This window comes from Polyodon spathula, chromosome 3 (genome assembly GCF_017654505.1).
Source record: "Polyodon spathula isolate WHYD16114869_AA chromosome 3, ASM1765450v1, whole genome shotgun sequence".
NCBI lineage: Eukaryota > Metazoa > Chordata > Actinopteri > Acipenseriformes > Polyodontidae > Polyodon > Polyodon spathula.
Genome location: NC_054536.1, coordinates 68,889,616 through 68,914,472, shown reverse-complemented (window position 1 = coordinate 68,914,472; position 24,857 = coordinate 68,889,616). Strand labels below are relative to the sequence as shown.

Sequence of the window (24,857 nt, the reverse complement as noted above, 5' to 3'; positions counted from 1 at the left end):
CTGTCACTGAACAGAAGCTCTCTTGAAACAAGGCATGCAATTAGACCCACGTTGGAGACATTCCAATTTATCACTGGTCTGTCATACCTTTTCCGTAGAGTGAATAAAATCTTTCGCCTTTTTCCAAACCTTGTTTTTAAAACACTGCATTATTTTGTTCATATTACTCAAGAATGAGATGTTCCATGTCATGGAGTTATTTGGGTAAAGCTAAAATAATAATATTGAAATATGTACTGCCTCAACAGATTATGCCTCTGAAGTGTATTTTACAGTTATGGAACCAAGAGGATTTAGTTTTAGTTTGCTATCAATGTGTGATAGGGATAGGCATGTGTAATCATTTATTCAAATAATTGTTCGAAAAATTGTAATTGTTTGGAAAATAACTAATCATATATGTATCTTGGATTGCAACGAATATAAATTGTCTGAACTAACCCATTAACCACGCTAAGCCTGCCGCTGCAGCACAACCAATTACTATGAATAAATATTCAATAAATCATTATTTCCTTCTATGACTCTAAATTACTAAAAAAAACAAAACAACAAAAAAACAGGCATTCTTAAAAGTTCAGGGTGATACAAATACTGTAGCTATGGGTAACAGAGGTTTGAATGCACAATTGCACCTAATTAAAACTACATTTAATTATTCAATTTAATTAATACAAGGTACTACGAAATAGAGTTTAAAAAAGAGGTATCATACAATGCGGTATTGTCAGCGTTCATGATGTAATTATTTTACTTAACCCATGGTGGTTAATATTAATAAGTAAGCCGATACCAAACGGAACACAAGCGAAATTGAAGCCAATACATTTTCAAAAATTCCAGTTTGATTTGAAAAAATACAATTTTAAAAAGTTTTGTTTGGGGACATTTTACCAAAGTAGACATTATAACAGTAAAATTCACCCTTTGTATAAAATACTGACCTACATGAACAGCATAGGGACAATGTTAATAGATGACGCAAAGTCAGGAGAGAGGCCCAGCCGCAAGCCTCTGGCTCTGTTGACTCACCGTGCTAAACGCATTAAACCTCAGCATGATTCTCCAGCGCAGTAGCATTGCCCATTGACGCAGGGAGCGATCAAGCTGCTTTATTCATTTCATATTGCAATTCCATATCGGTCAAGCCTGTTTTTCCCCCTCAGCAGAGATCCACACTTGTCAGTTCATGCTTCGCCTCTGCTGTGTAAGCTTCACTCACTTCAGATCCCGTGACTACTATCTGATCCTTCCTCTGATTTGCATTATCAGATTTTTAACACCAAGCAGCTTATTCATCCTCTTTCCACCTCAATTTATAAAGTATCTGATTGCCTGGATGCGCTAGATAGCAGGATCACTCACTTGGAACCAGCAGCCATTACTTACTCATCAGTGGCAACAGCAGCAGCGATCGTCTCTACCGCTGCTCCAGCCACGCCCACACCTGCTCTCGAGCTGACAATCTTCACTCTAGCGACAGCATCTAGTTAAGGATCCTTTTCTCCTTCAGTAGTTCATGCTACTCTCTCTTTCCTCAACTAAGATGCAACATTATTGAAGGTAAAGATGATAATTTGGTCTCAATACTTGTTGCAACCTCAGAATTTCTGGATCACAGGGTAGATGACTATGGAGATCTGTCTGTTACTCTTAAATAGTGGGATCCTTGGCTGTGTAAAAACCTTACTCTTGGAGAATTTGTGCTTGCATTTTCTACTTTTCGCGATGCCCTAGTGAAATTTATGCTCACCGATGACAGGAACTAGACTCATATTTATTTAACATTGTTGATCTCTCAGTGAGATATGGCCATACCATTTGTTATAAGTATCATAAAGCTTTTTCTGCCAAAGCAGCTTCTCAGTTAGCATTGGACAATACACTGATTGACTGGTCTCAACCCCATCCTGATCCTTTCATAGAGTCTTCAGTGGTCTCCCTGGTAACACTTGCAGATATCACCACTCATACTACCTCCCTGTGTCCAAAAGCAGCCTCCTTATCAGCCTCAATTTATTTTGCCCCTGCTCTCAACAACATTCCTTTTTTAGGAATCATATCTGCCGTTTCTCCTGTTCATTCTTCAGCTCCGCCTGCTTTCAACAAGCAAAGATTCTCATTGAAGACCCATCAAATATTCTGGCGGCAGACAGCTGTGTAATAATTTCAATTCCTCATTCTGTATTTCCAAAGGATGCCGCTTTTTACATATGTTTCTGTGGTGATGCTTAGAAAAATCCATCCCTTCTTCCTCTATGGTTTGTACAAAAAAACCCTCCAAACTGCTATAAAGGAACCAGAAGTTGACAACTCTCTCATCAATCCCTTACCCTCAAAGATCTCTCTTTACTGCAGTTGGCATCCCCCTCTCAGATGAGAAAACTATCAGTCCAGTCCACTCTCTTGTTCCTAGGAATAACATTGGATACGCTTTGATCTGAAGCCCGACTTCCTCCTGATAAACTGGAACGTATTCGCTCTCTCATTCAATCCTTTGAGATTAATCATTCCATTTCTAAAATTAACCTTCTTTTCTCCTGGCACAACGTTATATGGCTGATGCCCTCACTCCTTATACCCGCTCATCCTATTCAACCAGCTGGTCCACTTTCACAACCTTCTGCAAGCAACATCACATCTAATTCTTTCTTTTCTCAGTCATGTAAAAGATAAGCTGGGAACTATCAAAACTTATCTGATATTCAATACAATTATTGCCTATCGTGCATTTCTTCCTCTCTCATCTATGCTGCTATTCGCCTTTTATCTAGGGGCATGGCAAAACATTTCCCTCCTCCTTCTCCATCCTGTCTCCCTATAACTTCAGATATTCTCTATTGCCTCATCTCAATTCTGTGCTAAGATTTCTGTTTTGACAATCTAGACAAGGAATCTCTTTCTCTTTCTGCATTCTTTGGTTTTCTTTGCTGCGCTGAGTTCGCTGTCCCCTCCCCCTCCCCCTCAAGTTTTCCATCCCAGAGCCTTTGTTTTTGTGACCTCTCTCATTCCTGGCTCTCACTATCTCCTTTTTCTTCACATTTCTAAAACAGATCAGCTACGACTGGGGCAATTTGTTTAGTATTGCAACTCAACTCACTTCTTTGCCCTTATTCCTCTTTATCCCACTATCTTTCCTGTCGCAACCCCTCTAACCCCTCCAATCCTCCCTTTATGAATTCTAACAATTGTATTATAACAACAAACTGGTTTTCTACTCAGTTCTAAAGCTGGTCTGCCTCCCAAATTGTATTCCCCCTGTTCATTCTAAATAGGCGCAGCAACAAAAAAAAATGGGGCATTGGTCTTTCTCTGCAGTGGAATCTTACATTCACTCTTCTCTCCTTGATATTATTTCTGCTCAACAAAGTTTTGCTAGCATGCCCAGTGAAGTGACCATCTGTCCACCAGTGAGGATTTTCCTCTTTACCGAGCACTTAGATCAGTATAAAAAAATGTAATTAATCACGAACTAACATTTCTAACTCTTTTGGGGGCAAGTGAAGCTCACTTCCTAACCTTAGAGGCCAACAACATTGGCTTGCCCTTTGAGAGAAAGGTTCCCGCTGGTCACAGGGGACCCCGGCCAAAACTTTTCTAACTACATTTTGTTTTCCATTCTCTTGCTTAAATCTATTCATTTGCACCCGTGCCAGTCTCCGCCTTCGGAGAGCAAAGCTTGCTCCCAACTTTCGAGCTAGTCATTGACTCAACCAGTCCAAGTTGGCTTTATTCTCTTTTGGAGTGCTTTTGTTCTCCCTGCATAGATCGTGAGGCTCTCCATGCTGCCTCGGAGTGTCAGTCGAGTCTGACCTCTCTCAATTAGACGTCTCAGTAAGCCAGTTCATCCTCTATCCTTCCTTAGATTCTCCTTGGGGGAAGTTACCTTGCTTTGCTGTCTTGGAAGTCGATCAGTTTGGCATCACCTCAGTGAGGGCAGTTCTCCGAGTAGTCAAGGGGAAAGTGCTATTCTGTTGTTAAAGTCACAAGCAGTCTTTTTATTCTAGTAGCCCCTTTATGCATGCTTGACTGCTGATAATGATCAATAATGATACACTGACTATAAGCATTGTTGAAGAACAGGGTTAAATAAATAAATAAAATTTAAAAAAAAAATTAAAAAAAAACGTCTGCTCTGTACTACATTATTTATATTGCTTCAGAGTGTATAACAAGACCGGGAGTTATGTACCAAATTTAATATTGTATCGACTTGGTGGACTGCTTTACTACATTGGGACATAGTTGTGTGTTCACAAAGCTTCGAAAGTTAGTTTCTACTGCAGGTGATGCCAGAAGCGAGATATGCTGGGGGGCATGGATTGTACGAGGGAATATAAGGGAGTGAGGGTATTGGCACAAAGGAGATCAGGGATTTGAGCGTTAGGCATTGAATTCGAGAACCTGCAATACCTGTGTGAGCTTGCTTCATTTCCCTCCTGTCTCTACAATATGATTTGTTACTTTATGTAAACATTTATTAATATTTTATAGTTGTCCAATGAAGACATAATGTATTGATTCATTATAAGCTGTGTGTTATTATGTTGCCTTTAATTGCTGTTTTGAAATTATGCATACGTATGCATACTGTACTTTTATTAGACTCCCTGTTTATAAAAAAGTAAAAAGAGGTTGTTATTTTTTACGTATTACTTAAATTGTGGTATTATGTACAGTAAGAATTATTTTTAACCAGCGGCACGTTGATGTATTTTGTAAACTATAATAGTGTAATCGTTTAGTACATTTTGTGTATTCAGTTATTAAAATATATAGAAATGCCCATCCCTAATTTGTGCACATTACTAAAGTAGCTAGTTTTTATGGAAGAACACAATCAGGCACTTTGTTGCAGTACACCATTTGACATCCATTGTAAACAATGCCTTTGTTGTCCATTTCACAGGGACTCTTGTCTCCCAATTCTTGGCCAAACTGCACTTTGGGGAAAAAACAATAAGAGTGCATGCGAAAGTCAACAAAATACAACCTTGTAACTGCAAACAAAGCTGTGAGTTTTTGGCGGTATTATTTATCAATGCAGACCACCTACTGAGGACCATCATTGGAAAAAATGGGCCGCATTCGACTTCTAGCCAATGTCATCATGTAGCTCATTTTAAGTGATGGGTCTATTTTGTTTACTCTATGTATCACAGCACACCTGTACAAAAATATTAAAAAAACCCAGTTCTTGCTTTCGCTGTGACCAGACTAGGTGAGAATGAAACTTTTGCTAGATTTTGCTTTATCATGTCTCACTCAGTGGTCAATTGCAATACCTAACCTGGACCTCTTAAGTGCCAGTACACTGCGCTCTGTGTTTGCATCTGTATCTGGATACCTGAGCTCGAAAACCTAATTCCTTCTATGCAGGAACTCATCATGTTCCTGATAATGTTACATGTCTATATGAGTCTGATGTATCGGTTGCATGAAAGGCCCCATACCAGGCAGATGGTAAAGGATAGCGAGCTAGAAGGTGGTTCTCACTGTTGAGGGGTCTGGGTGGAGCAACAACAATTAGATCAAATTGAATCTCCACATCCTAAAATTGTTGTGAAATAAATGGAGTGAAGGGTCAGGATAATACCAGCATGAGACCTAAAACAGACCACTGTGCGATGTGATAGGGCTTTGGAACATGCTGAGATGGAAGTGGAACTTATGTCACTCTGAGGAATTTCAAGGAGCCACCAGTGGCAGATCTCTTTCCAGTAACCGATAAAATGAAGCTTCTTTTGAAACTATTGCACACTGAGGTGCCAGGAAGGATTTTAGAAAAGTAAAATCTGCTGAAGGCTTTTAGATAACCTACTGTGATGTTACCTAAAACCTTTTCAAAGGCTATTTAAAACAGAGTGCAAAGTGTTTTAGACATCTGCTATTTGTAGTTTACCTGCCTATCACTGTTTTTATCCTTCCTGTTCTGTTTATTAAGCATCTCTGTAGAGGAGTTTTTAGGACTTTATGGCAGGTCAAATTATCATTTAGAGATATCTTAAAATATTGGAACATGTATGTATTCTGTGACTCTCTCTGTCAGGTACCATGTGTGTCATATAATAGTAACAATACACAAGAGTAGATTTTGTGTTGGAACAGGGCACTGAACTTTTTGACTAAATGTTATGCTACCAGGGATACTTTGTTTTTGTTTATAAAAACTCTCAGTTCAAGTGTAAGCTAAAATTTACCAGCATCTATTTTTGTTAACTCATGGTAAGTTAACCAAATAGAAGCACATGAAAATAATTGTGGCTACAATTACTCAATAATTGTAGCTACAATTACTCAGGGGTTACAAAAATGGTAACCTTTTTTCAGAAATGTGTGTGATAGAGAATCTAGGAACCATTACACATGACATTACTATTATTGTTTTTTTAAAGGTCATTATGAAATCTGATATAGAAAATAGAATGTCTGCCTTAAAATAGAGTCCATCCTGGAATGTCATTAAAAAATAGAAAACTAGCTTTCTGTTTGTTTTCATTGTGGGACAGGTGGCCTAAATTAGGAATCGTAGTCCCAGACAGGTGATGGAACCAAATGTTCCCATCAAGGATCTGCTACCAAAAAATGTCCAACCAAATTTAAACACTGTATTTTTGTGATGTTAGCTAGGGACAGATGAACTGTGATGCTAGATAACATTCGTTACATTTTGCACCTGCTTCATACAGGTAAGTTTCTTGCTTCCTGACTTTTCACTTCTTATGGAGGTGCCCCTGAACCTGTTGTATTAGGTTTCAGTCAGGACTGTGGATACTATGTCAAGGCAACTGTTGGATGTCACTGGGCTTATGTGGCATCATTGTTACATGTACGTTATAAAAACATTTGTAACAACATGTGAGGATGATATTTTTCCATTACTTTTAAAATAGGCTTCTTGAATATGTTGTGCTACCTGGATATAGTTCCAGTTTCTCATTGAACAAAGTTTAATAACAGTAGCTAGTGGCTATTTGCTGTATGAAGCAGGCTTTGAAGGTGCTCCTGTAGAAAAAAAAAAAAAATTATCACTTTATGAGCCATGGTTGTGGTAGTGCTTGTTATTTATCATGTTAGAAATAATATTTTCATAACCTAATATTACAAAAATTCAATTGATAGTGCTGTACATCCACAAGAGAGTATCTGGTAATTACTGTGCAGTGACACTGTCTATAAAAATGAATGTTGTTTTAATATTCTTGTAATGTGTGTGTTTGCATATTGTAAATGAATAATATTATTTATATCAGTGTCATAAGGAGATTCTAGAATGGTAAACAAGGAACTAAGAGAAAGCGACAGTACAGGCTGAGTAAGCAGACAGACAAGAGAGCTTATTTAAGGAGTAGAGCACAAGATAACCACTAGCAAACAGACTTGAGTAGCTGACAGCAAATTTTGCATATTAAGGGGCTTTTATGCACACAAGGCACCAGAATAATTACAATGATTTCTGTTAGTCTGCAGAACATAAGACTTGGGTTTTTGGTTTCTCTCTCCAACTAAGTTAATTAGTGCATTTATCTTGACTTGTGGTAGTGACTGCTGTAATACAACACAATGACAGCGATGCTCTGTTTGAGGCCCCTGCTGCACTCCTTTTATTCAGGGGCTGTAATTTAAGAAAGCATTGCTTACTCATCTGGTGATGGATAGAGATTACAATTGTTGTAGCAAAAGCTTTCATGTCTAAAAACCCCAAAGCTCCCCAAATATTATTTTCTCACTCATTTATCTCTCCTCCTTTGCTGCGATTTGTGGAGCTCAAGACTGGCTGCCCTTGCACACAGACAGGCCCTGAGGTTTCTGTTTATACATGTTGACATGAAAAGGGCTGGCTTTACTGCAAGACGAAGGGCAGCACTTGTGTCTCTTGCTGCTGTCCTTCCTTAAAGAAAAATCAATAAAACCGCCAGACTGTCTAAAGTTTAGAGTTAGACCTTTTGAAGAAAAAAGAGCTGCAAGTGTGATGTACAGATTAATTTACAGGCGAATGTTAGTTTTGTTTCAAATTAAGCTAACAAAGCCTACACAGGTTTTCTTAACTGGCATTATTTACTGCTTGTTAACATTCCCTCAATGAAAATTGCTTCACAAGCTTTGAAGTGAAACTGCGCACAAGCATCCAGGTTAAAAGTTTCAAAGTGTTTACTTTTACTTTAAATCAGTCTTGCTTTTTTTTGCTTTTATTAGCCAGTGTGTTTAAAGTATTAACTAATAAGCTATCATCATAAACCCCCAAAAAAAAGGAAGTTTAACAATTAGATATATTCTCCTTTTCCTATATATGAATGGATATATTTCATAATTACTTCATCCATATGACCCTGAGTGAGGGTTGATATCAGCCCTGCACTGTACAGTGCATTAATGTCAAAAAGGTCAACCTATGGTATGTTAAGAATCAGATATGAACAGCTGTAGCAATATTTTACTGTGTGTTCATTGATGTATGCTTTCAGATCAGCATGCTAGGTTAGCCTGCCATAATGGTCTTAAATGTCTAAAAAAAAGTATCTTGCTGTTTGTTATAATCCGAAGAGTAATCAAAGAAAAGAAAGGCTATCATTGACACAATTAATTACAGCTGTGTGACCATTTACGGGATGCGTCTACATGCCGAAACTTGTAATTATCTTTAAGAAATCTGAAGCTGTTATGTACTAATGAAATGGAATAAAACGTGTTACTTGCTCAACACAAAACAATGCGGCTCTTCCGTTTCTTTTGTTAATATAGTTATTGAGTACTAAACAATAATAATCTAACAATGTTATTTTTAATATAGAACCTGTTGTGACTAACTAAAACTCATTTATATTTTATAAGTGATTATTTGTCTTATCCTTTTGATAAGAAATCTTTTTTTTTTTTAAGTCTGTTTGCTAGTGGTTATCTTGTGCGCTACTCCTTAAATAAGCTCTCTTGACTGTCTGCTTACTCAACCTGTACTGTCGCTTTCTCTTAGTTCCTTGTTTACCATTCTAGAATCTCCTTATGACACTGATATAAATTAAATTATTAATTTACAATGTGCAAACACACACACATTACAAGAATATTAAAACAACATTCATTTTTATAGACAGTGTCACTGCACAGTAATTACCAGATACTCTCTTGTGGATGTACAGCACTATAAATTGGATTTTTTTAATATTAGGTTATGAAAATATTATTTCTAACATGATAAATAACAAGCACTACCACAACCCTGTGCACTGTAGCTAAAAAGTAAATGCTTAAATGTGGGAACTACAGTACTTGTCTTAAGGAAGGGTTCCATCATTATAAACAAAACACACTGCAGCACTGCACGGGTGGCATCTTCAAATTGTTTGAGGATTTTTTAATTTTTTTTCTACAGGAGCACCTTCAAGGCCTGCTTCATACAACAAATAGCCACTAGATAACTGTTATTAAACTTTGTTCAATGACAAACTGGAACTATATCCAGGTAGCACAATATATTCAAGAAGCCTATTTTAAGAGTAAGTAGGGAAAATATATTGTCCTCACATGTTGCTACAAATGTTTAAATAACGTACATGTAATTTCTATTTTCATTGTTAATATCCTGACAGCTTTTTATACTCATAACTTTAAAATCTGTTTCAAAGCTCTTTTCAAAATGGTCGCTCTACTGCACTGGGGTTTGAGGTCTGTCCTCTTCTAAATCACTGCAGGAAGAGAGATAAAAAAAAATAAATAAAAAACATGACAACAAGTGCTCTGGCTTTTCTGTTCCATATCACATCATGGATTGTTATCGCTGTGCTACCTGTTTGACAATGTGGGCAATCATCCTTACGCTATCAGCGCACTAGAACGGCCATTTTGAAAAGAGCTTTTTGAAACAGACTTTAAAGTTATAAGTGTAAAAAGTTGTCAGGATGTTAACAATAAAAAATAAAAAATTCATGGACGTTATTTAAACAGGTAGGGAATTGTAACTCTATATTTTTCTGAACCCTGCTTCTAACTCTTTAAGGTGGTCTGTTTGGTATTATTTCAAAGTAGCTCTTTTACATGTACACCACATTGCCCATAGTGCTGTTTAATCTCAACATTACAGTGGGGACTCGGACTAAACTTGCTGGGATTTACACTATCAAAATTTACCATATGTTGGTGTTTAATCTCAGCAATACAGCTCTTGCACTACAGATAGTCACAGGCTTGCAAGTACCTCAAGGAATGCAAAGCTGACCAGATGAAAAAAGCAATATACCATATCTCTATAAACCAGTACTAAAAGCAACATTTGTAAATTCAAGTTTTTTTTTTTTTTTTCCTGTTCCTACAGCTGCAAGTGTTTATGGATGAACTGCTTAGAGAAGAATGTAAATGTTGTAGTCGTGAATCTAATCTACTATAGAGAGGAGAATTCCACAGTAAAGTGGGTTTGATAGCCCTGCCCATGACATATATACAGTATTTTAATTGCCTTAGTCATCCCTAAGTGTTTGTCAAGTGTTTGCTGAAGAATTATTGTAATGGTCTTCAGAAGCAGGGGTGAAATTCTCAACAAACAAGTGATGGTACTTATATGCACAGCCAGGTGTAAACATTTTAAAAATAGAGACAATTTGAGTGCCAATGAATAAATACTTAAGAAATGTATACACATCAGTACATGATACATTTATGTATACAAATAAGCCTTAAAAATAACTGATCATTTATAACCAATTCACCATAAACAAGGAAGATGAAAATACTGAAAGCATTGTATCCTTTGCATGTATCACTGAGTCATATACTGTAATATAACACTTAAGTTAAATCTTAGGTGACAAGCATTAAGAAATATTACTCTATACAGTAACTACTGTAGAGGGAGTTTTGTTTCAAGATATCCTAAAAAAGGGATGATGTTATACAAAATAGTACAAAAAAAACTGTGCTATGAAAAAATGAAACAAAATGGTTTAAGTCAAATAATGCACAATAGGGTCTAAAATACCCCTTTTTTATGTAACAAGTACTATGACTACTAATGATGTACTTGACTTGGCCATTTTAATCTCCATATTTTCCAGACCCTGGGTACTCACCTACAACAGGACCTGGCCATGCTACAATAATAGCCTTGGATTAGAACATATATCCCTGTTTATTTTGTGTATTTTTTCCTTAGCCTGCAATAATATATTCTCTGTGTTGCTCTGTTGTGTTTCTGAGTAAATTAATTCCCATGGTCTGCTCCGTAAAAAGATTTTCCAGGCAGAAACAGTGTAAAACGTATCCCTGCTATTATGGCTTTTATACAATAAACAAAATGGCAAAAGACACATTTTCATAAAGTAATATCATTACTTTGGTTTACTTATGCCTTTTTTTCAGATGTACACACAAGTGAAAACTCATGTTTAACTTAAATAAACTCTTCAAAATGTTTTAGAAAAGGGAGCATTGTACAAAGAAAAAACACCTCACCGTTTTGGCTTTCGTTTGTTACAGTCCTCATAACAGAAAATGCTAGGATCACAACAAAACAAAACGTTGATCACTATACTTAACATGTACCTTGCAAGTTCGGCCCGTGTTTGAAAAGCATGAAGCACACCTCCATCTGTATCCCGATTCTGACTCGCTTACCAAAATCTGAAGCTGCACTTTGTTGATCCTGTTTTTTTAATGTTAATCCCTACTGTACCACACATCACTTGTCATTTTAGAAACTTTCATGCAAATTCTGGCAATGTGATAAATCGGTGCAAGGCAAAAGACGTTATGATAATTATTTCTAATATTTATCAACTATGTAATTTATTGAGAACACTGATGTGGCTTTTGACTACAAATTCACGTGTAGCAATGTGCAATTCGAATATTTCTGATAGTTTCTCTGCCGCACTAAAGAAAATAATTCTTACTTCATAATAATCAAAATTACTTCATACCGCTGTTTTCACGTTGCGCTGCTAATGTCTTCTCTCGTTGATCAACGAATGAACACTGGCACAAAGTGAAATAGACCTGTGACTCATGCCAAAATGAAATTTGATCAGAATGAAACATGCAGTGATTATACTGACATTAATGGTGGCCAATAGCAGTTAATAGAAACAGAAGCAGTATGAGGAAACAGAATGGAAGCACCAGAACTGTGCTGAATGAAAGCGCATTTGAGAAATGTTGCGCTAGTGGACTTTGTGAGTGGATGAAATGCATCCGCGTGGGATGAAAAGCAGATTAAATAAGTCCCGGTACTCAATACTGCCATCAACATAAGTCCCGGTACAGAGTACCAGTGAATTACGGCAGAATTTTAACCCTGTTCAGAAGTAAGATGAAAAATAAAAAATCTTAAAAAATGACCTGTCCTTAACAAGCTTGTCATAGAACACCCTCAATATCTACTGTATATAAAAAAGTGTGTGTTTCATGTTTCCCAATTTGCTGTGTTTTTTTTTTTTTTTTATTTATTTGTCACCAATGGTTTTTACCCTGGTTTTCTCCCCAATTTGGAATGCCCGATTATTATTTTTATCCCAGTTCCCAAAACGAAGGCTGAAACACACGTCCTCCGAAACGTGTTCCTGCCAATACAGGCCAGATAACAAATTTCAGTTGCCAGGTGATGTCTTATTTGTTTACACCCTCACTCAAAAATAATACACGTGAAGAAGAAACTACAACTAGTTTTACTGAAGAAAAGCATTTTCTTTGAGAAAGCACAGGTTTTAATTGTAGTTTTGACTTTGAGTCCTGATTATTTTCTGTTCAAAAAAAAAAAAACAGGCCCCCATGCAGACCACTAGTTTAATTATTTTAACACATGTCAATGTTCCTGCTAAGGGGATTGTACAATTAGTAATATACTTCAAAATATCTTTTAAACCTTGCTCCAAAAAGAAATGTGAGCTGTTTTGGAAAGTACTACTTAAAACAAAAAGTATTTAGTGTGTTCATTTATTATTTTTCCCCCAATTTTTTCCCGATTTGCAATGCCCAATCGCTTTCCCTCTTGCCATAGCAATTCTCCACAGGACTCAGAAGACCTGAAGGTTCAGTGGGCGTCCTCCGATCCCATGACCAAGCCAGCTTTTTTATTCGCCCACGAACTAGAGCAGATGTTAGCAAGTTACCGACCTCTGGAGGACAAAGGCCAGGCCTGCAGGTGTCTGCTCTGAGCTCACTGGGAGCCTGGCCAGCAGGGTTCTACTTTATTTTTTTGTGTTTAAAGTAAAAAATTAACATTCTTGTAATTTGAAAAACCAACTTTCTGAGATCCATTGTATATTGCTAAATTAAGAAGTGGCTGTTTACATTGTTATAAAGATTGAACAAAGTCACGCAAGGTGAAGATTTGTTCCACTTTCCACCCTTGAGAAATTGAAAACAGGAAATCAATACAAAAGTAGTGATTTTTTTTTTTTTTTTTTTATTATTGTAAGTCTCCTGAGCTTGTTGACATTCTCAGGACCACTGCTTAAAACGTACAATCAACAGAACAGTGACATCCCTTCTTGCTTGTGTCTGTTCCAGAAAATACAGCAAATGTCATGCAAGACATTTTATTACTGTGGAGATCAACCACTAATAAAACTGGATGGCAATATTCCAAAATCTGGCAACTGGCTTTTGCTTGGACAGAGGAGTGCATGAATTCCATGTTTTAAACAAAACTAAATATAAAATAGAATGTTAAACCATTATCAGCTCACACTATTCACCCATTCATAATTTTTAAACTTTAACCAAAAAAACTACTTTTAACCAACATTTTAGAGCCAAACAGTCGTTTCCATCCCATAGGCTTTCCTTATTTTTGACTTGGGAACTGAAAATCTATAATTCTCCTTGACGTTTATCGTTGTTCACCACTTTCAGAAAAACGTAACAGTTTGACTTTGTTCCTTGCACTACAGGTCAAATTTACTTTAATTAGTGGTTGAGTTTGTAATGTTACTTGGAGTGGGAATATGAGTGGGGATTTACAGAAGCCATGCTGACTACAATAGAACAGAGCAATTTTAGCTACAGTTCAACTATTTGCTAAGTTATAAGCTTTAAAATATATGTACATATATACATAGAACTAGTCTTTTTAACAGCTATATCATAATGCGTATAAAACTACAGCGTTGCAAGCTATGAAACTGTTCTGTGTTAAACAAAATAGAAGTACAGATAGGACTACCAAACGTGATCATTGTGATGCATCCTGGTATACAAGGTACAAAGCTAGTCAACAGCATATTGGGTATAAGTAAAAAATTTGTAATATACAAGGGTTCAAGTGAACTACAACAAAGAGATGTAGCTTTTTCAATCTATATAACAGAATGCAGAGATTGAGTCTGGAGACCGGGTCTCGGTCTCGAGGCTGATCTCGAGGCCACATTTTAAGGTCTTGGTCTGGGTCTCGGTCTTGGCATGTTGGGTCTTGTTCTGGGTCTCGGTCTCGGCACATCGGGTCTTGGTCTTGGGCAGCACGCAGATTGGTCTCATTCATAAACATTCTCAAGATTATTTTGTTTCTTCAATTATCATATAACCTTTTTTATCATTCAAAATGCACTCACTTTTACACATTGATAGCTATTAAATACAGAATTCCTGAAATACATTCAGTTTCCTACATCAATTTTGAAATTGATGAACATAATAATAAATGGATGGCAAAGTGCAAGCATTGTAACACAAAGGTAACAGAAGTGCGAGGAACTTCTTTTTCAAGGTAAGTCGATTTTTTACATGTGTATAGCTGTTCTATCTAGTGAAACCATTTACAGTTAGTGACAGGCTCGTGGTTTTCTGAATAAACGTCAGTTATTATTACAACCAAGTTCTGTGTGTTATGTTATATAAATCATAGATCAAAATACACAAGGTGTAAAAAAAAATGTGTAAAAATGTTGTACTATTACAAAGGAGCTATCATCACACTTTTTATATGGAGACCTTTTTTTCCATTCAACCATGTCTCCTGGACTGCATAACTTTACATCTCAATGGCAGCTTATACTTAATTCTACATCATACTTATTGCTTTTAAGAAAAACAATAATCAGAAGATTTGCTGAGTTAATTTTATTTAAAATACTCTATTATAATTTTCAATAACCATTTATATATATATATATATATATATATATATATATATATATATATATATATATATATATATATATATATATATATATTGGAACATAATTTTAAGTTTGTAATGGTAATGCCCCAAATGATTTTACTGACATGAGAATGATTAGTAAATACAGGACCACATTTGTTAAGATAATTCCATGTTCATTTTTTGTTTTAAAGCGGAAACATCCTTTTATTCATGTTCCCTAAGCAAAGTGCAGCTTAAACAAATCTGTGTGCATTGTGCAGGGATGGGAATAAGACTCTGTGGCAGGCTGGCGAGTGGATAGCGGCCCAGAGACAGACTGCAGTTCAAAAAAATATACTTTTATTATAAATAGATACAAAAATAAAAAGGCACAAGGGCCAAAACAAAAGGATTGAAACACAAAAAGAAAGACAAAAAAGCAAAATGTACAAAATAAAGGTTTCCAGGCTGGGCAATGCCTTCACTGGATTTAGAAAATTGAAAAATCGCAACCAACAAAACACCAACCTGCTTCCTCAGCTCCCTCCTCCCAAATGAGAAGCAGAGGCCTCCTTTTATGTCAGGTGGCTGGGCGCTGATTGATCGTTAATTAACCTAATCAACTAATCAACCCCAGCCACCTGAACATAATAAACCCAGGCAGGTAGGGGAAATTAACCCCATCCCTGCCAATTTAAAAAGGGCAGAGCTTTGCTCTGCCACAGACTCCTATTGCATATTAGTTACATCCACAAAGAGCTTTACAACAAGCTTGATAAGTCACAGTGTACAGCAAGGGTCTCCAATTGGTCCTGGAGAGCTACAGTGTCTTCTGGGTTCTGTTTCAACCTAGCTCTGTTACTTCCTTGAAAGAATTATTGGCTTAATTAGTCAAGATTAACATGTGTTCCATATCTTTAGCCATTGATGACTTAAAGACACATATAAAACCAGCAGGACGGGATCTCCAGAACCAGGGTTGTAGACCCCTGCTGTACAGTACAGGTAACAAACTCAGCCATGTCCAGCATTACACTTCAGTCACCATCATTGGGCCAATGGGAAATCCCCATTACCTGGCGGAGGAAAAGCACTGAAGGCTTATATATTACAGTAAAGATATGTCTTGGTTGGTGCCTACAACTACTATATCACTTTATCTTGGCGAAAGTCGAGTCTAATATTGGCATGAAGTAAATAACAGCTATTTTCATGTAATAAAATATTGTTTAGTGATTGTTTCCAAAATGAAGCATGTCAAGGTTACGCCAGATCACTTGTGAATTCAAGTAGTCATTTAAGAGCGATGATGGTATTCAGGAAACACTGCAGTTGGTTTGACAATGCTGGTTAGGTTAAAGTTGCTTTTAGGAAACACAGTAGCCAGTCACAATTTCTTCAAATCAGTCATGAACCTAAAATCAACTGTCTCCGGGGTTTAAACGCTGATAAGTTCTTGCAAAAATTAACCCATGACACCTTCTAGTCAGCAGCTTGAGAAAAAAAATAAAACTATACACAGATTTTGCTTGTAAGATAAATTCATAATGGGATTTTGATTTAGTAATACAGATGCCTCATGATTTTTAAACAGTGTGAGTCTACACTACTACCAGCATTGTTTTTCCTAAATGTGTCCGTCAAATTAAATTTTTTTATGTAATTGTTTTTGTTTTGTTTATGATTTCGCAATGATTGGATTAAAAACCTCTAACCCTGCATGACAATTGTCTGTCTGGTTCCCTCAATTCCATCCATGGGAGAATGTGGCTGGAGTGGAGCAACCTGGGACACTGATTGGCTGAAAAAATGGCCAATCAATTTATCAATTTATTTAACTGAGGACCACCTGCACAGGCAAGTAGATATATGGCTGCAGAATGTTGGGTGGTATATAGTAGGGACAGTGTAAACTGGTGCAGATGGGAGACTGTTTATAGTGTTGTGTGTTGAGATAAGACAGATAACTTGTCTGTCTCTGTTTAAAAGCCTGAAGACCACAACCTGTTTATTTAGTGTCTCCTTGCATACAATAAAAGTGTGTGCAGAAGTGATTCACTTTATTCTCTTGTTCCTGTGTTTCCTGGTTTTACCTGTCCCATCACAGGAATGTTCTAGCAATGTTGGATAAGGAAAGGGACATACATTACACATTTCACCTTTTAAACTTGGCTAGTGACACTAAGTGACACTTTTTGTGTGTGTAAGTTTTCAACATTGTCTCAACTGCAGGGTTCATAATTCATGTTATGGCCACTTGGAATATAGTATGAGAATACTTAGTATAGCTCTGTGTGTTCATGCTCTGAATGAATGTAAAAATTTAGTCTATAGTGCTGACAATGTATTCTGTTTCACAAAATAAAATAAAATTAACATTTCAAAGCTCAAATTTTCCAAAAGTGAAATGAAACGAGATGAGGAAGATGCACACTCTCCTTATCTCGGAAATGTCATTCAGTCATTTTGAAATTTAATTTCATCAAAGAAAATGGAGCCGTTTGAAAAAAAGGTTTGCTGTTTACTTAATTATATTTCTATGGAAAAGAGGTAAAATGCTATTTTACCTAATGCTATTGATCTAGATTTGTTAGATAGTATTAGAGACCTGGAATGCAATGTGGAGGACCAGTCTAAGCCCAGTGGCTACATTATACTTCTATTGTAGCGTGCTATTACAGTAGCTGACAGTAGCTTGAATAAAATCAGAGTTTATAGTGGTGCCATGTATACTGTATTCTTATCAGACATTCTATTCTTAAATTGAAACTCCTTTTGTTGTTTATCAGTGTTTGTGGTTTTAACAAGCACATGGCATGTACTTCAACTGGAAATGACTGTAAAGCTGAAGAAACTGAAAGTATGTTGTGTTTCAGCTATTTGCGTCACACCCTTGCAAATTGATGTGAAGAGTCATTTTTTTCGAAGTTCATGGTGTCAAACAGTGTTATGGCTCATATAGACGTCTGCCAAATAAATATATAATAAAAATATAGAGGAACTCCCCATGTAGCGAGGGTGAAGTATTGCACTGTTAATTGTTCATAGGTTTGTTGAACTGACAAACCACACAATATAGAATATGCAAAGCAAAGTAAAGCATGGATATACAACATGTTTCAATAATTTAATGTTTGGAATTTCTTAAATGACAAAAAGCATAATTGATTATTGTTGTTTAGTTTTATAAAGCGTAAACCTTAAAATTGTATTTAATGGATCCTGTAGTTTGTTGTAGTGTGTGTGTGTGTGTGGGGGGGGGTAACAAACAATGTAATGCAAGTGCAATGCAGCAGACTGTTGATACATTAAGTACAGGTGAGGGGTTTGCACAGTCAAATAAACCTTTACAGGACTTTAAATGTCACCTCATCCAGCTTACTGTAAAAGTCCCTTTCCAGAACAGTGTGTGCAACAACTATACCGGGAGAGTACCTCAGTCCTCAATGAGTATGTTTGTTGGTGTTTACGAATTTGATGAGAGTAAAATGCTCCCAGACACATTAAAATGCTTCAACAGCAGAACTTGGTACAAACTGTACTTTTCAAAAAAATCTGCATTAAGGTTTGTATCACCAAACTGGATTAAATGCTTGTTAACTCTATTTATAATAGATTTAAAACACTGTGTGTTTATAAATTATATTTTTGTGTAAAAGTGTTCAATACGCGGTTCAGTTTTAGATTGTCATCTTATTTAAACCTGTGGTGTTCCAGTCATGCTCATGACAACTATGCATGCACATTATTGCAAGGGGATACAGTGGACGTGATTGTATGGCTGCATGTACAGTACTTATGTCACACTTCACAAGTTTCATATAGATGGAGATATAGCTTCTTCATGGTACATGCACCTGTAAATTGTTGTTGCAGGACATTCTTGGTTGGTTGTAAATGTGCAGTTCTCAGACTTTAACATTTAAACTAAGTCACCAGCAAATATTCTCACAACCCTCAATGGAATTCAGTGCAAAGTATGCTATTGCAAGGTAAAAATACATCATTAAATTCGCTACTAGCACCAATCATAAACATTTCAAAACATCAGTATGTTAAATACTGCATGACTAGCTCAATCTTGAACTTGTTAAATTCTAAACAATCTTGAAAAAATCTTAATACACTTTTTGTGTAAAAATGGCTATCCAGCCAAAACTGGTTATATATTTTTAATTAAATTGTGGCGTATACTTTCTAATTACTCAGTTACGATACAGCTGACAATGCCAGAAACACACTGACAATTTTCAAGTAATTTGAAAACATATTTACCAGAATCCACAGCAGGGTCTCACCCAGACAGTAAAACCAACAATTTAATTATTTTATTTTTTTCAGGCCACAGTAAGGTCTGATTTGAACTACAGTAATTGGAAAACAAATCTGTTTTTCTCTTTAGGTTTTCAGCATCTAGCTTTGACTTTACTTTCAGCCGCAGTATAATTATGTTGTATTAACCCATTATAACCACTATCCTAATTGAGGACAATTAGATTGCTCCTCCACGTTCTGCTAGCCTCCTTTTGTTCTTACAGTTTTAAGGTCAATCAACAACTGGACAAGCATTGATGGCCTGAATGGCCTTCTCTCTTTCATATGTTCTTTTTAGATACCCCTGTGCTCTCTCTGCTTGACTGGGGGAGCTATGTATAGTTTACCTACTGAACTAATTTCAGTTCTATGTACAAATAAAGCAAATGGTAATCTAAAAGGTATGGATCAATATATTTAGGCTATGTTTATACTGGTCTCATTCTAGCAATTCCACCTGGCTCAGACTGTCTCAAAGGTGGTGAATTTATTAGATAGATAAAATATGCCTGAGTGCTGGAACATTAGTACACAATTATTTAAAACACATACAGTATCATAGGGTAGCAAACAAATTTAGGAGGCTTGAAGTAATCCTTTAAATTTGAATATTTGTTATAATACCCTTAAGTTGCTTGTCTGAGTGCACTTTGGTAATAATAGTCTGTGGGCTTTTTGTAGGTTAAGTGAAATGGGTTTTAAGGATGTGATAAGACATACTCTGTTTTGTTTGAAGGCTAGAAAACAATGGGCAGAATACACCCATTTGGCCAGTGTGATTAAGAAGCTGGGTGGTGTGGGGGTGGGGGGGTGGGGGGAATAGTCAAGTATTACTTTGAAACTGTTTTAAAATGTAAATTTCGACCTTTCAAGTCATGCATTATTTTCTGTAAAAAAAAAAAAAAAAAAAGATTATTTGATGCCTGTTTAGCATCGTTGTTTCTATGTTCAGCCTTCTGTTCACTTACCAGAAGGCAGACCTTGTTTACTTACATACTTTTAAAGCTTCCTTTCCGCAGTCCTTCTAAAAGCCAGATGGTTATAGTAGAAGGTTATGACACATAGAAGGTATGTTATTATAGCTCAGGAAGCAAAATAAAAATTTAAAAGGCAAATGTTGTTTTCTCATGTACGGCCATATATATATATTATATATATATATATATATAGATATATATATATATATATATATATATTATATATATATAAAGGAGCAGGGTTTCCGAATTAATAATGTCATTGTGAGAGCGAATGAATCCAAGTCAGTAATCTCCTCCTGACCTTTGAGGTTGCTGTGTAACAGGAACAGTGTGCCCCAGATTGGATGATTTGACAGTTCATTCCAGGGTCAGTTGGAAGTTGGCTATCCAGGAAGGGGGTACCACAATACCAGAAGTCATCACCCTAATACGGTAGGCGATGTGTCAGTCATGGATTGGAGGAGAGGTGATTGCACTCACTACCAAAGGGGGCGTGACTGAAGGTATATCAGGGTCTGTGGCCAAGCAATCTGTTCCTCTGTTATGGTTACGGACTGACTTTGAGGAGTAAAAGAAAGCGTGAGTGTTGTACTGTCTGTCCCTTAACTGTTCTTGTTTGTCATTGTAGACAGCTAAAGATCTGGGAGCTGTTGCTAATAAGCCAGCATCAAACCCTGACTGCACTGCACCACTGTTAAGAACTTATTTCACATTCACAACACCACTTGCACCTGGAGCACTCACTGTTGGACTGGTGATCGTGTAGGTGTTTTAAAGTGTGTGTTTATTATTATTATCATTTCGGGACTGAACCCCGTGGCTTTACTGACTTTACACATCATTGTTTATAGTTAGTGTTATTATTTAAATACCATTAATAAAGCTTTGTTATTTACCATATAACTATTGTTGGACTATTGTTTCTAAGCACTGCATCACATCTACACCTCTGCACTACAAACCACTTTGCCACAGTCATTAACAATTTTACACTGCTAGTAATTTTAACAAGTCTTTTTTACAATCACCCACTGACTCCAATTAGTTTGGACAATTGAGATTTCATTGCATTGAGTAAACTGTATTAAAGTGTTCCCTTTTTACATGGGTCATGTGCTTACAGTATAATGCTACTGTCATGATAATGACAATGCATTGGTAACAAACGGACAGCTACAAAACCACTGGTGGAATGATACCATAGTGGTAACTTTTTTTAATTATTATTATTTTTAAAACCTTATTAGAGTCATTAGTATGAAACAGTACACACTGATGACCCATTGCAGTGCCATGTTACTATATCAGTGCCTGTGTTCTGCCCTGTTAGCACTGTGCAGTTTGATGTAGTACTTCATGGTGTTATGTGCCTAATGTTTCATGTTCTGTTCTGTTTCAGATGATGATCTGAAACAAGTACCAGAAACCTGAAGGGATATTTGTTGACAGAACTGCTTCACAGTAAGTGTCTATCTCTGTGTTCGCGATGTGGTAATCTTCCTTCCCCCTGAGATTGGACGAGAAAGTATATTGTTTTGACGATGACTCCTTACACCCTTGCTTGTTATTCACTGGGCAATAGTCAAAACAGTAACATGGAAAGCCTCAGGAAGAACTGCATGAGATAATTTTCCTGGCCCATTAGTGTTGTATGTGGGGGTTTCACTTTTTCCAAAATATTTCATTTTATCAAGTGTAGGCCAAAAAAACAGCAGTTTGTACCAAGTTTCACATACCATAGAAAATCATTGGTTCTCCTGTTGTTTGTGCATGCCGTTTATAAAATGTATTGTTCTTTTCAATTACATACTGTCATTGAGGTTATAGACATGCAAGTTAATTCATATTATGTACAGGGGTGAACAGAATGCATAAGATTCATCTGTTATGAAAATATTGTATCTTCCTATAGCAAATTTTAGTCATGGTTGGCAAGATGACAGATCTGACTGACTTTGATAGACTGATGGTAGTTACTTTGTTTGAAGATGCTTAACTGACAGGAGCTTCTGTATCCAAGAATGCACAAATTACTAATTCCTAACTCAGATTTACACCCCCCACTTACCTAAAGGTCAAGTTTCAATTTTCAACACCTTTCAGACTGGTCACTTTGAATCAGAGCTGTGTTGGCTGCACATGCCTTTTCTATTGTGTTGTTCAATGTCTAGCAAGGAGTAATGTCTTAGTCCATAGTCACCCTGCAGTATGTCAGGATGCCTCACCAGATAAAACAATTGTACAGAGTCCTGTGGTAGTACTGTGCCATGTAACAGGTACAGGTTTTATTTTTTAAAATTTGGAATCGGCAGTTGTTTTTTACCCCATTTTCTTCCCAATTTGAAATGCCTAATTATTATTTTTTTTTTTTTTGTAAGGCTCACCGCTGCAACCCCTGTGCTGACTCGGGGGAGACGAAGATGAGCACACACGTCCTCTGAAACGTGTGCCATCAGCCGTCCACTTCTTTTCACTCTGCAGGCCTGCCATGCAGCTACCTTCAGAGCTACATCGCCGGAGGACCACGCAGCTCTGGGGCACTTGCAGGCAGGCCCGCAGGCGGCCAGCCAGCCTACAGGGGTCACTGGTGCGTGGTGAGCCGAGGGCATTCTGACCGACCTAAGCCCTCCCCACCCCCAGGTGTCGCTTGGCCAATTGTCCACTGCCCCCTGGGAACTCCTCTCCACGGCCGGCAGTGGAATAGCCTGGACCCAAACCGATGACCTCCAGGCTATAGGGCACATCCTGCACTCCATGCGGAGTGCCTTTACTAGATGCGCCACTCAAGAACCCAGGTACAGGTTTTTATTTGTCAAAGTGTAAAATATGGATTAATGGTCAGCATGCTAAGATACATATGGCTAAACTAAATGTAAACTGTTAACAATATAATTAGAGGATCCATTACATTTCTATGTACAGTATACATTACATTGCTTTCTGAAATGTTGCCATTGTTTCTTGTGTTTTAAATCTGTTAGAATTTGGATTGTGCCTCATTTTAGTGTTAACTGTGGCTTGAGAGGTGTACACATTGTTGTGGACAGCAAATAAGTAACTTCTGCCATTTAACACCAACATTTTTTACACTGTTCAGTAGCAACTTTTGAATCACAGATCCTTAATTAAATTGTAATGTTGTGTTTGCAATAGTAGATTCTAGCTCTTGTATTAGTGGTCTATGGCTTTTTGTAAATAAATTGTATTGGCAAATCATACTGGACCCTGTTATCTTCTCTCCTGTCTCCCAGGAGATAATATTCAGTTTTGCAGCTGGGATGGATTGAGGCGTACAGATGTGAAATAACTTTTGACAGGGTCTCATACTAGTCTAAGTGGGTGCAGTAGAGTTTGAAGCCAGAATTCTTCAGCTCCCACACCTCTCATCTAACCCCAAGGTCGCTCTGCCTCCACAGTTCTCCAGGCTTTAACAATAAAATACCATTTAGATACCCATGTAGTCAGACCACAGCAAAAGGCATCAGGAACAAATATTGCACAGTTGTACTAATATTGATTACCGTTATTATTGGTTCATACCATTGTATATTAAGAAGGCTACCACTGTGCTGGCATTTTACCAGTGACTCATTGTTGCTCACTTGTGCTGCCATTATCTGTTATTTTAACCATTGCACAGTCACAAAATCCTGTTAAAAATTGAAGAGCCCATGTTTTGAAGAAGGTCCCACTTGTTAGGTGCACTGGTATTTTCTCACGATCCTATACAGTACATGTTTTTCCCTCCTTCAGTTTACTTTAAGGTCTGATGTTTCTTGAGGCTGTCTCAGTGTAATGTGGAACTTTGCTCTATGCCATTATTAATCTTTGTCATGCTTATTGAAACTCTGTAGCCCTGCACATTTGTACTGCAAACAGCTTTGTGCATGAGCTAACAGGATAATAGATTTGAACAGGCTATCCAGGTTAATTTATGATGTAATACAGCTAGAGTTTACTTCTGTTATCTAATAGATTAATTCACTTTCATTTCTAGACTAGTATCTTAATTTAGGACTTCAGCTTCACATGTTGTTCAGACTTGTGCATGCAACTGAATACTTTTTTTTTTTTTTTAGCAGTAAATTAGTTTACTCATACATACCATTACCACACTGAAAGTGAATAACTCAATATCCCAAGGTAGCTACAATTAGACATACTTAGATTATTGCTATTAGGCAGTAGAAAAGAAAAAGAATACCAAAAACTTTCAAGCAGTTGTCCAACCATCTTTTATTATCTGCCGCTGGGGATGAAATCCCCTGCAAAGGGCATACAATGGAGGAGGTCTGTGACAGAGCTAAAGAGGGAGGAGCCACTGCCATCTCCAGACCTAAAGAGGGAGGAGCCACTGCCATCTCCAGAGCCAAAAGGGAGCTGTCTGGACATCATGCAGTTTGCTGCATGATGAGTCACAGTGGTTCGCCTAGTCTCCCGTTCCGCTCCCCCTGGTGAACCGGACAACTCTGGGGCTCTCGCCTCTGCCAGCTGCT

General features: G+C 37.1%; 1 long non-coding RNA gene across 1 annotated transcript in view; it reads left to right on the top strand.

The window, feature by feature from the left end:
* LOC121313352 overlaps positions 1 to 22,842 on the top strand; it is a 123,871-nt gene extending 101,029 nt beyond the window's left edge. Inside the window, exons 4-5 of the long non-coding RNA XR_005949974.1 lie at positions 21,761 to 21,822; positions 22,740 to 22,842. This is a non-coding gene — a long non-coding RNA (uncharacterized LOC121313352). The remainder of the gene's footprint in view (positions 1 to 21,760; positions 21,823 to 22,739) is intronic.
* Positions 22,843 to 24,857: the final 2,015 nt, after the last annotated feature.